Here is a 17,188-nt window from a genome sequence, read left to right as displayed (position 1 = left end):
ACAAAATGCGATTTGAACACTACCAGTGCAATATATCCTTTTAACTTATCAAAAGATGGTATGGTTCAAACGTAATTGTGAGAGAATTCCATACGAACCATGCATAATTGCCGTTTTACGCACGTACAGTATCGTTATCGTGTGTTTATCCTCAATGTAAATACGCAAGTGCACATTTCGTAAATGAGCAGTATAAGGGAGTAGTTTGTGGTGGGGACGTGTATTTATACAAACATTCGTTTTAGCACGATTTTAACGTTTTAAATGAATTCGTTATTTATGATTTTGGGATAGTGTAGGCGATTAAGTGAATTGTACGGAAATTAAACCGGTGTTAAGTTTATTCAAGCATTAACACCTAACAGAAACTAATGATCATGACATACATACATAGTGTCCGACAACAAGTATCAGAAATTTTGAAGGAATAATTCTCCATATTAAAATAAGGCAAAAATGAATATAAACAAAATTGCGTTTCAGGTATCATTTTCAAGGTATTAGTTGTTGAGAAAATGCCTAACTAGTAGAATAAGCCCCGAGTCAGATTCATATCGTGTGTATTGTAGGCGTTTTCTCAACAATTAATAACTTGGAAACGAAAGCTAAAACGCAATTTTGTCTATCTTTATTTTTGTTTTATTTTAACACGTAGAATTAAATCTTGAAAATTCTAATACCTGTAGTTGAACAGCCTGTAGAAATATTCCTGAATAAATATGCGTGTGTTACAAAAAACCTCGCTCAACGTGAATGTTACAACGATTACCGTTACCCTTGTGATATTTTCAATTTCCTGAGCGTCCTCGAAAAATGTGCTTCTTTCCCCAAAGTTTCGAAAGAAAAAGTGAAAGTTTCTGTTTTAACATTTAGAATGACCATGCGTATTTTAGCAAACAGTGACTTTGAGTGCGGTAAACTCTTAGCAGAACATTCTAAAGCCTTGTTCAGATTAGTCAAGTTACTTGAATACAAGCGGCTTAAAGGTAAGTGATTTGAGACATCCTGACCAATGTGAATGTGTTATTTTACTTGACTTGAAATATCCCTTCAAACTTCACGTGAAGTTGAAGTGCTTTCAACTTTTCCTTGGCTTGAAATACACATTGATCGATATGTACTATACTGTGCGGGGTAAATGTCAAAGAAATTGATAACCATGTGAACGTCAAAAGTGTACATTTTGTTTGAAAAATACATAACCAAATAACCAGAATGCACCATCTCTTTCGACGTCATTTTTATTATTTTTACATGATAGCTTGTATTAAAGTTACTTTTGAATTAAAACCACTTGAATGTAACTAACTTTACTTGAATACAAAATTGACGTTAAGCTTCTCGAATACAAGTGACTTGAATTTAAATAATTTGACTAATCTGAACGAGGCTTAAAGGTGTGTCTTCAGTAGCGTTTGCAAACTGTTTACGAATACTATGGAAATTAAATTTCCTAGAAATTATTAAAGACATAGAAATTGGAAATTTGGTGTATTGATTGTCTCTTGTCCATTAAAAAGAAAAAGGATTGTTGTTGCCGTCGTGTGTTTATAGCGATTGTATTTCAGTCTGTGTCGCTTTTTAGTGTCTATGAAAAGATCGAGAAGTTGTTATAAAAAGTTTGCGAATTGTTTGCAAGCAGTTTGCTAACAGTGTTCGTGAATTATTCGTTGATGAATACACACCTTGACGAGTGCACATTGTGCACTGATTTGTGCATTATCATATCCACTGATGTAAGTCTCGTCCTGTAATGATTACTCTCTATGGCTTAATCTTTGCTATGAGATTCAGGCAGATTCTATTAATTTCTAAGCGCTTATAACTAACACACGAAGACCGAACACTCTATAGAAGAGGATACCGAAATAGGGGGCACATTTTGATAGCGTATTCTGTTCTTTCTAAGAATACAAGATCTGTCGCTTGTTTTGAAAAGAACTGACCACATTTTCCGATACTGTACGTCAAAATTGCAAATACTGTTACTTACACGACACATAGGTCATCAAATACGAAGAAATTTTGACGACTAGATTGTTCTCTACTTAAGGGAAATTTATACGCTTTGGATAGCACCTTTAATTAAAATCGGATATAAGAATCAAAATGTATAAGAATTAAGCTTTAACACGTTTTTTGTTGCATCGAATTTGGGCGAATATTAAACAAAGTTATGAAACCTTGAAGTTTGATAATTTTTTAGTATTATTCATGTGATGCAATAAATTTTACCAGTAGTGTATATACGAGATATTTGAGATATTTACGCGAGATACTCTCGTAAATTTTTACAATCAGGATGTGTTAATGTATGAAAATTCGTGCGCTATCGATCAATCGCGATACCAGTATTAATTTTACGTGAAATATATGGACTTGAATTAATGGAAATTTTTTTATTAGACTAATTATTTTTCCATATTTAACGGCAAAGACTATACACCGTTCTTACAAAGTGAACTTTATATCCTATTAAGAATACTCTACCTATGTACCTACCTGTACCTTATAATTAACAATAAAATATGTAATCGAACGTAGTTTTTGTATAATAGACCTCTGACCTATTGTTGTCAAGCTGTTCAAGATTATCTTAATAATTATTGCTAGAAGAGCAATAAGTAATTGGTAATAATACCAATTATTCGGTCTACACGCTTCCTTGACTTAACTTTTTGGGATTTTTATTTATGTGGAGAATTGAAAAGTTTAGTTCATGATAACACTATTGATAATCTAAAAATACTCAATAGTCGGGTCACTACCGCATGTAACAAAGTTTGCAATATTCCAGGAATTTTTTAACTTCTTCAGCAATTTATAAAACGTCAATCTAAAGAGTGTATTGTTGTGGGAGGAAATCATTTTCAACAATTTCTTTAAGTATGTTTTCAGCATTCTTAAAATATTTGATTATAAACATAGAGTGTTTAAATATATTCCGTAAAGGAGAAGTTTTCGGATTTTTTTTCATTTTTAAAAATAGTATATTTGATCAAAATGGGATCACATATTGTGATGTCATTCTATAGATACATCTTACGTAGTTAAAGGTCTACTGCTCACTAAAACTCCAGATAAAGGTCCACTTCATAACTTTTAAATCATTTTTATTTCATTGTCTTAACCCTACAATGTACAATTTTTTATTTTGAAATAAAATCATTTTTTCTTCTCTAAAATATGTATAACGAGAAACAAGGGAAAAATAATGTTATTTTTCAGTTTCAAATATTTTTGTATTAAATATATATTATGGCTCATACATGAATTAATGCGTGTAAATATTAGGTACATTCTTTGCAAGCACGTTAACTCTGAAATACATATATAAAACTGCTCGCAGTTTCCTCATTTACTCTTACAATAGACAAATATTAAGAAAGAACTTACATGATGCATATTTACAATACTGTATGTGTTTAAATGTTTATACCTTCTCATAAAGAAAAATAGAAAGAAAGAAAAAGTAGTAAAGTTTCAGTTAATTTAAGATTAGGTAAAAGCAAACGCATATTCCCCTTCACTCAGTTCGAAGTAAAGTTGGCGTACAAAGTAACTAAGAGTCGCAGTGCGCGTAGTGTAATGACCTCAAGGTAAAAACCGGGCGTGGGTAGTTGCAAAGCACGTCTCGAGGTGAGCTTTAAAAAGCACGAATCGAGCCAATCGCTTTGCAAAACAATAGCCATGGAATGTAGTGGAACCGGTGGTTCGGTGGTTCGGCGGTCTAGTGAGCCGGTTGGTCGAGGGGTGGCAGTGCAGTAGCGCCGCGCCGAAACAACCCTCAGTCTAAATCTCGCCGCGCACGGTTACGGATGCGCGCCCCTCTCCGCTGTGCCTCTATACGCGCGACGATCTGCCGCATTAATTACGTCTGTGCATGTCCGTTTCGCCCTTTCTGCGTCGCGTAACCCTAGTGTCGTTTTGCTAGTGCAAGTCACCTTTTTTTCCCGCGGTACGAGAATTCAGACTAAGTGAAGAAGCGAAGTAAGTCGAGGGTCAGCCGAACACGGACAAGCTAGCAGAGTGCATCGTTACGGTGAGTCTTTTTTGACCCATTGCCAGACGCATTCGCGGAGTGACATAATCCGAATTTTCGATAGATTTGTGCACAGGCTGGAAACGGGTGATTCTATCTTTGTCCGATTGTTAATGACCGTTGCAACATTTTGGGAGAGATCGATCAATTTTTCGGCAAGTTTCGATCTTTTTCGAGGTTTGTTGCTTCTTCTTTCTTAAATGGAAGTTTGGTACGTTCGTTTCAATGCGTTGCAACGCCGTGGCATGGATTCAATTTTTTGCTTCAAGTTTCAAAGATAATATGTATGGATCTTTATGTGCAAGTGTTAGAAGGGGAAAAGAGGACAAGTGCTGTCTATTGTGTCTTCTTTTTATTGCTGCTAACAGACGGTTTCTGCTCCCTTCGCGCGGAAGCCCGTGTTGCGGGAATAGGAGCAAAGCGAGACGATCGAATGTTAAAACGACCATGCGAAGTAGTTCAAACAAAAATAGTTCGTGTTCCTCTCGCTCTCTTAGTGAATGTCATTGGCGTGCAGCCTGGGGAATTGGCGTTTCGTGAAGGAATATCATTCGGCGTGGCGTTGATCCGCCATGTTGAATCGATATTTATCGAATCGGCGATCGAAAATGACGTAGACGTAGACATATTGTCAATGTCCTAACAAGTTTTAATAATTGAGATGGGTTAGCATTACATCTAGTACAGAAAATAATCCTTGAAATAAGAGTCACTCATATTTTTTTATGAATATGAGTTTTAATTTGGTTTTAAGTACAGATAACTATTCAGCAGTCATTGCAATCTAATTAGTACGTGTTTTATTAAACTTTCGCTTTAAAACGCATTTTCCCAGAGGTATTTATAAAATTTCGAAATTCCTTTTGACGTCCTCGACTGCTAAGGACATTCCACGTATTCTCTATGCGCATGCGTAATTTTCTGTTAACGCAAGGGAGCTCGGATCAGCATAAAATTGAGAAAACTACCTTACCTCCTTTTTCATCTTGCTTTCTACGTTTTCATTAATGCTCCTCTTCATTTGTGTCTATGAAAAAGGGGTTAGGTTTACATATAATTTATTCTATTGTTTGAATCCGTGTAAGGAAAGGTACAGTTCGGGTGATATAGAATATTTTTAGTGCTATTGTAAATATTGACAAGTTTTGACTAAAGTAGGGTGTCTTAAAGAGAGTGACAGGCTATATTTGTGGGTTGTGTGTAGAGGCATATGTTTGTGGCATAGTAGGGGTTGCGCTTCAATGGCCTTGAGCAGTCACTTAATTTCACTTTGATCAACAGTTCGTTGATTGTTAAATCGAGCTATCACAAATCGAATTTATCAATTCTTCTATTTCGACTATTGCATTGGCTACTTAGCTGGCTTCCTGTATTGGAGTACCACAGTGAATTTTTTCTTGTTGTATCATTTGGAAAACCGAAATTTTTTACAAACAAGTCTTTCGACGTTTAGTATAACTTTAACAGATTGTTTATTTACTCTTAAGAGATTAGTATAACTTTAAGAAGATCTATAATTTTATGGTGTAGTATTCATATGATTTTTCGTAAATTTTATTGCTTTTTAACTATACTTCTAAGAAAATTATACGTTTATTACAGTAGTATAGTATAGTATAGTATATTACTTATACTATAACCAAAATTTTTATTTTTTATAGAAACTAATATTTTATTTTAAATAGTACTTGTACATAAGATAGTGTTTCATTATACACTGATAAACAATATGGATCTTATTTTCCATAAATTTAAAATTTCTAAAAGAAATCGTTATTCATGAATATGTTACACTACTCAATAGAAGGTCACCACTTTTATTTAAGAGAGCAACTTCAGGACAAAAATAAAATTAGTGCTAACATATATATAAACATAACCAGTTTATATGTACAATTTTCTTTCGAAGATACAGGGTGTTTCCTTAACTTTTAACTGTTTTCGAGCACTTTTGTTAATCTGACAAAAAAAGTTTGTCAGTTTCTGGGCGGCTACACATTTAGATATTAAGTGTGAGAAAATTATTAGCTTTTTAACAAAAAGTCAAGGTGACTTAAATAAAACCATATATTTTTGAAATCAGTCATAGATTGAAAATTGTTTTATTGAAAGTTACGTACACATTTAAAATAACGCTACAACCATCAAACCGATAAGTTTATTACAAGAAGATAAAGTAATTAAATAAATTCAACAAAAACAAAAACATCGCATCTGCGATAACGACGAATCCTGAAATTTTAGGTAACACAACTTTCGGTGAATGTAAGATTAACGTAAGTATTTACTAAACCAAGTAACATTAACTTTCAATGAGAGAACTTATAATAATAGATAGATATTATAACAATAACGAAGCTTGTAGAAAATTTAAATAAATGAATCGTATTTTACAATTTATTTTACATATATAATCTTATAATGTACATAACAATTAACTTACAATCAATTTTGCATAAAGCTATGAATAATTTTGGTGTTCAATCTGGTGCTATTAATTAATAAATTCCAGCGACCTTTGCAAACGTTTGTCGTAAAAATTGACGTAGAAAAATACGTTGATGGTTTGCGTTAAAATGAAAGTTAATATGTTACGAGGAAAAGAGGGTGGCAAGAGTAAATAAGATCGCGACGAAGGTCCACGAACACAATTTATTTTCAATTTTCAGAACGTGTGACAGGAGACTGTATAAGCATCAGTCTGTTCGACATTAACCCTGTATGCGCGGTTAACTAAATTTTCAAAGATGATCTTGCCAAGCAAGTTGTCGATGTTCCCGACTGTATGCATATTCATTTGTGCATATCTGCTTTTCGCCAATTTTATCCTGTGTACATGCGTGTTATAACGTCACGGCCAGATCGCCTTTGCATTGTCACATAATACGCGAATACGATTTGTTCTCTCTTGTCGGGAAAGTTGATTAATCCGAATAACAAACGGTCGATACTTCGCTCTGTATTTTCTGTATCTTCGAATGGTTACTGGAAAATGTTCAGTGACTACAGTCGAATGAAAGCGAGTGGTCGCTCAACGTTACTTGTATCGATAGGTATTCGAGATATTGTAGTATAGAGTTTTGAGCTACAATGGCGACCCTTCGAGATGCTTTGTAGAAACTGTTTAGGTTTGACCTTAAACTATTCTATCAAATGATAGTGAAATGCTATTGATGGGTACGCTTAGTGAAAGTCTACGTAGAATTTGTGAACTTAGGTACCTCCAATATTTTAGAAAATAATACAAATCTTATACTATATAATATAAAACAATAGATATCTTTATACTAGAGTGGATATAATTGGAGTTATCTAAGTGGAAAATCTAGACAAAGTAAATTTATCACCTATGTGGTGTTGGATCGATTTACATTACAGAATAAATAATAAATTCAACTTCCTCAGATTTTTTACTTAAACCACTTCCATAATTAGCGATACATATGCATTTGAAAATACATATTTATAAAATATATGTGTTAATTATAAAAGAATATAAGGTAAATATTTAATGCATAATAGTAACATAATTTTGTTTACTTAAAAAAGGAACAATTTTTCGTAGTATTGTACGAATTTAAAAATGTAAAACTATGTTATTATTAGTTAAAAGCTGGGAAATTATTTTCATGAATCCTGTTTTATTTTTAGTATAAGTAGAATAGCCTGTATACAATAGAATATTCTGTCCTTGCTAGAGAAACTTCGCGTTTATTAATTTACTGCTACAAACAACCTTAAAATGGCTTCATTGTATTACCTTTTGAACGTACCTATTTTTCAATTTAGTTGTAAAACGATTTGATATCTGTATTATTTTCAAAATTCCGATATTATCTGAAATAGTTCGAATGTTATAAAATGTATATAGACTTCGTAATATTGTGCTTTGTTTTAAATTAAGAAGTGCGAGAAGCTTTTGATCTACTCCTGTAAGAATGCCCTATTGTACCCAGAGATTCGTATCGAATGATTAGCACTACCATTTTCACTTCGTTGTGAACATTTGATATACTAAAGTGTTGTTCTTATCGCTCGGCTTTCGTAACTTGCGTGTCACAGTTCCTGATGAAATTCAATGCTACATGTAATAAAGTAATATAACTCAGAGGTCGGTCAGGGAGAACGATTAATGGGGACGTAACAGTTTTGAGCAAGTTACCCACCGATCGGGGTTGGCACGCGTGCGTTGGCGAGGTGAGGTCAAAAGTTCACGCGCTCTCTTGGTGACCACCGTTTGCTCGCGTCACCCTCGTGTTTCTCTACTTAATACCGCTGGAAAAAAGGTTGGACTGGGTAGTATCGAGCTGCGGTTAGTTAGCAAAAACATCACTCTGCAAACTAGCTATATATCAGAATGCTTTCGCTAACTGATAACGGTGCACCAGTATTTCTTTGCATTGAACTGCTTTGTGGTCGATCGTTTTAGAACATCAAGGCACAGTAGCATTCAGAAAATTGTTTGTAATTAAAAATTAACTTGGCATTCACATATTACCAGTCAAATGTAATCAACTAAAATTTCATCAACTAAAAATGAAACTTTATATTATGTACATTTCCATGTGTTGAAAAAATACAGTAGTTCTTAGAGAATTCTATTTTGTTAACTATAATTCACAAGGTTGTTTCCCAACTTTTGTGTGTGTTTCATAACTTCTCAGATGGGATAATAAGTTGCATTGGCAACTAAATTTGTGACCTTACGTTTGTGACTTTATTTTGGAATTATAATTAACTAATTTGTTGATTATTTCTGTTGATGTACATATGTATTATTTGGAAGCTCTAATTTTTGTGACTATTTCGATATACGAATTGTTTTTTGTTCAATTTTAAAAATAATGAATTTAAGGTAATGTGAAGTTTATGAATTTAGTTGTCAATAAAATGCACAAAAATGTAACATATATGCGTTTTTGACTACTATCATTATTATTCCATTATCTTGATTCATATATAAAATTCATACTTCAATAAAAGAATATGTAACAATTAAGCAGGATAATCTAGAGCTAGTGGTGCATGTGCATGTAAATTTTGAATTTTAGTCGTGTACGCGTGCACCGAAGAACTGGGAGTGTGAGTAACATTTTTAGTTGTAGTAGATACAGTCAGTAGTCAGTAGTCCATTACCTTCTCCTGTATTTCTCAATGTTTAAAATTATACTTCTGTACACTTGTACCCTATAAAAATTCAAACTCAATTTTCTCAAAAACTAAAGCGCAAGGACAACAAATTTTATTTAATATCCCCCTTTTTGTTTTTATGTCGAATCACCACCTTTTAATTGTTTCGTCAGGTTTAAGCAGGTGCTACATTTGTGTTTCGTCCATGTGGATCGACCACTCGCGATTAAATGACGGCAAACCACGCAAGTTATATTTCAAATATACGCGTTTTGTTCTCGCAAATTGAAGTACCTGAATTTCTTATACGTGTCTGATGGTTTGTTGAAATGCACACCACGGTTTTCAATATGTACGTGATTTACTGCATTTGTTTCTTTATTATGCAGCATCTGGACCGCGACATGTCGCGGACAAAAATCCGCTGCGCGGATCAACTGCTTTAGTGTGACATTTCTCCCAGATTGACTGCCCGTGGTTTATCCGCACGGACGAAACGCAAACGTAAATTCGTTTGTCAGTTTTTATAAAAAATCTGTTCTAATCTTGAGATAGTGTGGAAACATTAGTCTTGAAACACGTTTCAGGAGCAAATGTTATACTATAGGTATCTATTTTAATAAAAGCAAGTTTGAAGATGAAAAAAGTAAGTTTCAGAATTTGAAATATCTTATTGTATAATACTTGTGTAATTTGCTGATTGATAATTCTAAAAGGTGATTAGTCACAAAAATGTATACAAACTTCAGATATTCATAACTACAATTCATGCAAATTTACGTTTTTATAAGTGGTAATAAAGAAATGAAATCAAAGTAGAAATTTGCTTCAACATCTAAATATTATAACGTGTATTTTGTATATTTTGCATATTTTTACATATTATGCACATTGTACGCGTTTTTGTACAATTAAATTTCACATAAATAATTAATAAGATCTTAGACAGCTAACAATCTGGTTAACAATACTGATTATTAGAGCAAGATATCACTAAGTGCCATATTAGTAGAGATATTGCTCACAATCAGAACATAAAGGGGTTAATTCATATCTAATCCCTGTGTTCATTAAACCGTCCTACTTTACTCTCATAGAGTACAAAAATCCTTAATTTCATAGTCACGCATTAAATATAGCGACAAATCGATATCTTTCGCCTGCTAGTTTTTTTTATACACTGATTATAAACTAAAATAGATACGCAAAATAAACTGAAAATTACCTGCTGGTTCGTGCAAAATTAATTTACAGCACGCTCCATTTTTCCAGAACACGTGAGGTATCCAAGCTTTCTTTTCCCGTCTTTTTTTAAAATGCCAAGCTCTCTTGTCGATTTTATAAATATCAGGTCACTGGTGCTATAAATATTTCAAGCCCTCTATAAATATCGATTAAGAGCGCATATCTATAACTTATTATACCCCGTAACGAACAGGGTTACAGGGTTACAGGGTTACTCGTCGATGAAAAAGAATATAATGTGTTGCAGTCTTCTAAAAAATTTCTTCTCAGCTTTTCCCAGGATAAATACTGTGAAGTCAGAGTTTTCGTTTTAAACAAAGGATAAATTCTTTTATCTTTCATGGAACCTTAAAAATACTTTGAAAATTCGCCTCTGTTTACGTAGTTGAAGAAAAAGAAGCGTGGTTTCGATCGACATTCGTTGGATGTCGTGAGGATGCTCAAACGTGACAAGTCGTTTCGCGTTCCTCGCGACCAAGGGACCGCAGGATTCGATGTTCAAGGTAAACGGGCACCGTTCCCATGGCAGGGTGATCGCGGCTGACCCCGATCGGATCGTCCTCGTTTTACTAGGTTCTTCGATCGTTAGCTTTACGCTGGTCAACCGGACATTCTAAAACTAATTTATCGACTAGTTCTTATTGGTACAGCTGTTTGCGCTCGTGTCTCCTTCCTTTAGTTCGTCGAACTTTGCTTCATCGATCGGTGAGGTGCGCGATAACCGACAGGTTAACGGATGACGAAATATGATCGGAAATGCTTGGGGGGGGGGGGGGGGGGGGGTGATTACGAAAAAGAGGGAAACTGGGGGGAAGAGTAATATAATGGCTTCATAAAATAATACATTTAGGCTTATTGAGTTATTGAATATTTTTAGAGTTTTTTAATATTAAATATCGTCTGGCGAGAGGGATGCGATGGGTAATTATAAAAAAGTGGAAACTCAAGGAATAAGTCGTTTATTTAATATTACTATTTTTACTTATAATCTAGTCTAGGAAAATATAGAAATAGTTCCTTAATCGCTGTTAAATTATTAACTTTATGCTGACTAGTCTATAGCTTATCGAAGCTCAGTTTGGTATATGAATTTCACGTAGGAATCAACTTTGGATTTCAGCTTTGAGGCATAAAAAATAGGTGCAGAAATGAAATTGTAAAATTTCATTTTGACGGTATAATCTCTCATACACACGTTGAAGATTTCAATAACTGTAACCTTGTTGAGTTTTTGTTTAAAATAATAGAATTACAAGAATTTGCATCAACTATATAAATCAAATGTATTCCTACATCATTCATCAACGCTGTAATTATTAACCCCTTAATGCTCAGATTTCTTTCAAAATTATCATGGAAAAATGCACAAATTTTTTTCTGCATAGATTTATATTTTGTTAATATTGCAACATCTTTTTTGCATTTCTCGTGGTCTACGAAATAGTTTTGCTGTATCTTCCTGATTGTCACGGGCGTGAGTGTTACGGGGTACGGTAGTCACGTAACTTTTCGAGATTGACAGGTCGGTATCTGCTATTATAGTTTTCGTTATAGAAATAGTATTACCTATAGACATGCGGCTGTCCAATGAACGCGAGACAGAGTCACTCTATGGTTCTCAATTGTAAACCCGACTTAGAAAATTTCTCCCTCCACTACATATACAGGGTATCCCAAACTAAGTGCGGGAGCCGGAAATGGGAGATTCCTCGGGTGATTCTAAACAACATTTTCCTTTGCAAAAATATTTTCCGAAGTTTTGTTAACGAGTTATTAATGAAAAACCCCGATCAATCAGAGAGTGCTAATAGGGAGTGCTCGACCGACCAGCGACAGGGCACAAGCTACGCGGAGCGTCTGCTACTCACCGTGCTGGAGGCTTGTACATACAAGAAACTCAAAATGTTTACGTCAATGCTCAATTTCTCCTAAACTATTGGATGAAAAATTATGAAAAAAATCAGGGCCATGTTAACTATTGAGACACATATTATCCAATTTTTTCAGATTTTTAAATTAATTATCCAAGTTGTAAAAAATAAAAAACACTGGTTTCGTAGTTTCTACGGATTGTACGTTATTTTACTGTGTATTAAAACATTGAAAACTGTACAAGAATACTTATTTCATAATGAATGAACGAAAATTAGATGCATTAGTTGCTGTAATCGGTCAAAAGTACGGAAACATTGATTTTTATTTTTTTAATTATGACGGAGCAAGGCAAAAAATGTTTAAATAAATTGAGATTAATAATATGACTCTACTAATACGAGTAATTACTATCGGTAAAACTCATCCATTCGGAGAGGAATTCACCTGCCGCTTGAACATTTGCTCCATTGGGTCACTGTGCCGATCCTGATCATTGGGGGATGATGCCCAGGTAGCGCTGATCACAGGTATACAACACCACAAGAAGCCACCTTGCATTTACAACATATCGCGGTCACTAACACTGGTCACTTCACCAAACGAGTACTTGACCTTTTAATGACCGACAACCGATTATTTTGAAACGTTCTGCGGCATTCCGTAAATAAGAACAAAATGTTACAGTTCAGCGGCGATATTACGATCGATACTGACGGCTTTTTCCGAAGCCTCTTTCCTCGTGCCCTTGCATCCCCCAGCACCACTTCGTTGAAATATTCGAATTTGATTTGTGAGTTGACACCAACGAGGTTGAATGTTCCTCGGTTACTTTTTTTAGTGGAGGGTGGTAGTCTCTTCTTCGGGTCGAAAAAGTCGCAAGCAAATTCATGGGGAAAAGCAAAGGCATATCGGATTAGTGTAGGAGACCGTAACGAGTGTCTCGCAGATGTGGCCGTTTATGATCACAGGTATTGCCTGGCCTAGTTGGAAGGAGCCATCTGTACTCGAGATCGAAGGCCGCAAGGATTGCGTCGCGCTTAGTGTTGAAGTCCTTCCGATGCATTCGGACTGATGAAATATGAAATTGCCCGTTGTTAAAAAGCGAGTTGGGGAAACTCTTTTGCCCTTAAAAATTTGGTCAAAATAATCGGTTGTCGGTCATTAAATGGTCAAGTGCTCTTTTGGTGAAATGATCAGTGTTAGTGACCGCGAAGTGTTGTAAATGGAAGGTGGCTTCTTGTGGTGTTGTATACCTGTGACCAGAGCTACCTGGGCATCATCCCCCAATGATCAGGATCGGCACAGTGACCCAATGGAGCAAATGTTCAAGCGGCAGGTGAATTCCTCTCCGAATGGATGAGTTTTACCGATAGTAATTACTCGTATTAGTAGAGTCATATTATTAATCTCAATTTATATAAACATTTTTTGCCCTGGTCCGTCATAATTAAAAAAATAAAAATCAATGTTTCCATACTTTTTAGCGATTACAGCAACTAATGCATCTAATTTTCGTTCATTCATTATGAAATAAGTATTCTTGTACAGTTTTCAATGTTTTAATACACAGTAAAATAACGTACAATCCGTAGAAACTACGAAAACATTGCTTTTTATTTTTTTTACTATAGCATTATTACTTTTAACTAAATCGGCATTTTAAAATTCTTTTTCCTTGTTTTTTATGTTTTATAACTTTGTTAATTATTTTAAAAATCTGAAAAAATTCCAAAATATTTGTCGCAATAGCTAACATGTAGCTGCATATTTTGTCATATCTTTTCCACCAACAGTTTTAACAAAATTGGTGAATAACCTTCTTGCTTCTCGTTTTTTATGTTTTACAACTTTGTTAATTAATTTAAAAATTTGAGAAAATTCCAGTAATGTACAATCAGTAGGAACTACGAAAACATTGCTTTTTATTGCCTTACTATAGTATTACTTTACTAAATCGGTATTTTTAAATTCTTTTTCCTCGTTTTTTAGTTTTTACAACTTGAATAATCAATTTAAAAATCTGAAAAAATTCCATGGTATGTGTCGCGATAGCTAGCGTGTCCCTGATTTTTTTCATAATTTTTCATCCAATAGTTTAGGAGGAATTGTGCAATAAGGTAAAGATCTTGAGTTTCTTGTACAAGCCTCGAGCACGGTGAATAGCAGACGCTCCGCGTAGCTTGTGCCCTGTCACTGGTCAGCCGAGCGCTCGCTATTCGCGCTCTCTGATTGGTCGGGGTTTTTCGTTAATAACTCGTTAACAAAGTCGAGAGAGAAGGCAAATGTGACCCTTATTCTCCCGTTCTTGAAACATGGAGATTCAACTGTTCAAGTTGCCGGCAAGCGACACGAGCTAAGCACAACCGTTTCATTTGCCCAACTATTTTCTTATTTCGACGTGTAAAAGAGGGCAGCAGCTAATCCAGTCTTCAAGAGGCTCAAGACGTTTCAAATTTTTGGAGTCTCATTAAAATAAATAAATTATTTAGAATATATATTGCTTTGTTTTTATGCAAAATTATATACATATAAAATTAAGAACATTTAGATGAAGAATTTGAAAAGACATCTGTTTTATATTTATCGCGATAATAATGTATCTATATAATCCATACTCTAGGTGTTAAAAGCAAACGAGAACTCCGTAAACTGGCGTAAACTTTCATCCGATTTGCTTGAAATGTTTGGCAATAGTTCCTAATACTATTCTGTTCGTTTACATGTATGGAATTTTTGGTTAAATGATGTATATGTTTATTGTTGCATGGGGGGGGGGGGGGGGGGGGCATTCTGCGGAAAATCTCTGTGTATTTTTCATGGACAATTAAAATAAGTCCGTATATATATGTACTTAGAAAATAATAATAGTCTCAAGGAAAGCTGTTGGGTAGCTGCGGATGATTTCTTTCTAAGTGACAGCTTCTATGTTCGATACCCAGTATAGAAAGGACTTTTTTATAAATATTTATATTGTATATAATATCACTTCATAAACAATATACAAATTTTTATTTATAATACATATTTAATAAATATATTTGAACTTTTCTCTATAATAAGTATATTATACAAGAAGAAGATCCTTTTTTTTGCTTCTCAAGTCGTGTACGAATTATCTCGGCGGCCGAGAGCAAAGAAAGCCGAATCTCGTCTGCTGCGCTTCACTTTTAATTGTAAATTGGAAAGCGAAAAATTTGTACAATCTAAAAGATTGCACATGGCTCGTGCTGTTTACTCGCGACTTGGACAATGTTTCAGTTTCAAGAGCGAGAGAGTAATGTTCACTTTACATTTCTCTTCTCTTTTGACTTTCCGAAGCTGTCCGAAGTAGATCGAAGCACCCAGCTCACGTTCGCGCGACTCCTGTGGTGGTGTATGTAGTGGAGGGGAAAAGTTTTAATAACTCGCATCGCCAAATTGGGTATCACAAATTCCGGTTCCATATCGCAAGTCTTCCAAATTAGGCGCCGCCTGGTTCGCAGAAGCCCAACTAAAGTCACATTTTTTATTCTGTTTTATCGATAACCTAGCAAAAAACAATACTGTGACATGGGTTTACGCTCTGACTTTCGTCTTTATATGAGAAGGTTTTGAACTGGGAAAGGGTTCATTGAAAAGAAAAAGGTTGAATGCAGCGCAGTCAACTCATGATTTAGTTCAAAATATTTTGTAAATTACAAAAAATGCTTGAATTCCATGATTGTGAATGGTAGATTTTTGTTTTATTTTGTAACGCTTGTATTACTAAATATCAGCAGAATTTCATTAAATTAGGAGTTGATTGCGCTGCGTTGAACTTTTTTCTTTCGAATGAATCCATTCCTAGCTTAAAATGTTGTCATATAAGGACGAAAAGTTGCAGGGCGTAATCCTATGTTTTTGCCTAATTTCATAAATCTCATTCAATTTCAGAACACCCTATTTTTTATTATACAATACATATTTTTTATTATTTTTGTAGCTTCTTTCTTATTTCGTTGCAATATATTTGTAAGTATGAGGTGTTTTTTATCTCTTCTTCTTTTTTGCTTTAAAGACATCTTAATAGCACATCTAGGTACAATATGTATAAAGTAAAAATAAGTTTCATGTTTGACAGGTTGTTCTAATACGTTAGTAGTCATATCATGCCTGCAAAGATAAAGAGTTTATTTAGTCTGCGATGAAGGAAGGAACTGAACGTTATGGAACGATAGAACTAAAGAGATGGTCGTCTTAGCAAATTTTCTCGATTTCTAATTGCTAGTTCCTTGGAGGAATGTTTGTACGGTTGGATACTTGCTGGCCGTGATCCAGTACACACTGGTGTGTGTGTAACGGTGACGAGTGATGCACTTGGTCGCACAGAGTCACCCGGCCCAGTCGCGATCTCGATGGCCCTTGACGCTTTTGGCAGCCGTTGTGGGGTATCTCTGGTGTATGAGCAGAAAGGATGCGGTGCTTACTTTTAAATGTTCACTGAGCTTTGTGAATGTGCGACCATTAGCCGTCCAGGATTATGTGATTTGAAATTATGATAAGGACTGATTGTGAATCGATTACTGATGTGGGGCACCTTATGATAAAGAAAAGAAAAGAGAAATATAAAAAAATTATGAAGTAAAATTCTTTGTAGGAAACATTGAAGAAAATTGAAAGTTAACTCGAAAATAAACTTGAAATTTTTAGTGACAAATTTAAAATATACATAACATATACATTTTGCGTGTATTAGAATGTGGAAGTAATCGTTTAACTATGTAACAGTAGATATAGTTGTCGAGTGTCATTTAAGTATATTCTATGTCGATAACAATAAATTGTTATGGTATTAAGCAAATTAGAATTTTTTATATAATAAGTATACCACTGGCAAACTAGTAGAAAAAATTGTTTACAATTATGAATTATATTGAG

General features: G+C 34.4%; 1 protein-coding gene across 17 annotated transcripts in view; it reads left to right on the top strand.

Moving 5' to 3' along the window:
• Positions 1-3,817: 3,817 nt before the first annotated feature.
• Positions 3,818-17,188, top strand: part of Phcl-1 (pH-sensitive chloride channel 1) — a 281,119-nt gene continuing 267,748 nt past the window's right edge. For all 17 annotated transcript variants that reach the window (XR_013002622.1, XR_013002621.1, XM_076385170.1 and 14 more), the window contains exon 1: positions 3,818-4,042. The gene's annotated coding sequence lies outside the window, so the exon portion shown is untranslated. The remainder of the gene's footprint in view (positions 4,043-17,188) is intronic.

This window comes from Calliopsis andreniformis, chromosome 9, assembly GCF_051401765.1.
Source record: "Calliopsis andreniformis isolate RMS-2024a chromosome 9, iyCalAndr_principal, whole genome shotgun sequence".
In the NCBI taxonomy this organism is placed as follows: domain Eukaryota; kingdom Metazoa; phylum Arthropoda; class Insecta; order Hymenoptera; family Andrenidae; genus Calliopsis; species Calliopsis andreniformis.
Note: the sequence above shows the minus strand (reverse complement) of the source record. Positions and strands in the feature narration are given on the sequence as shown.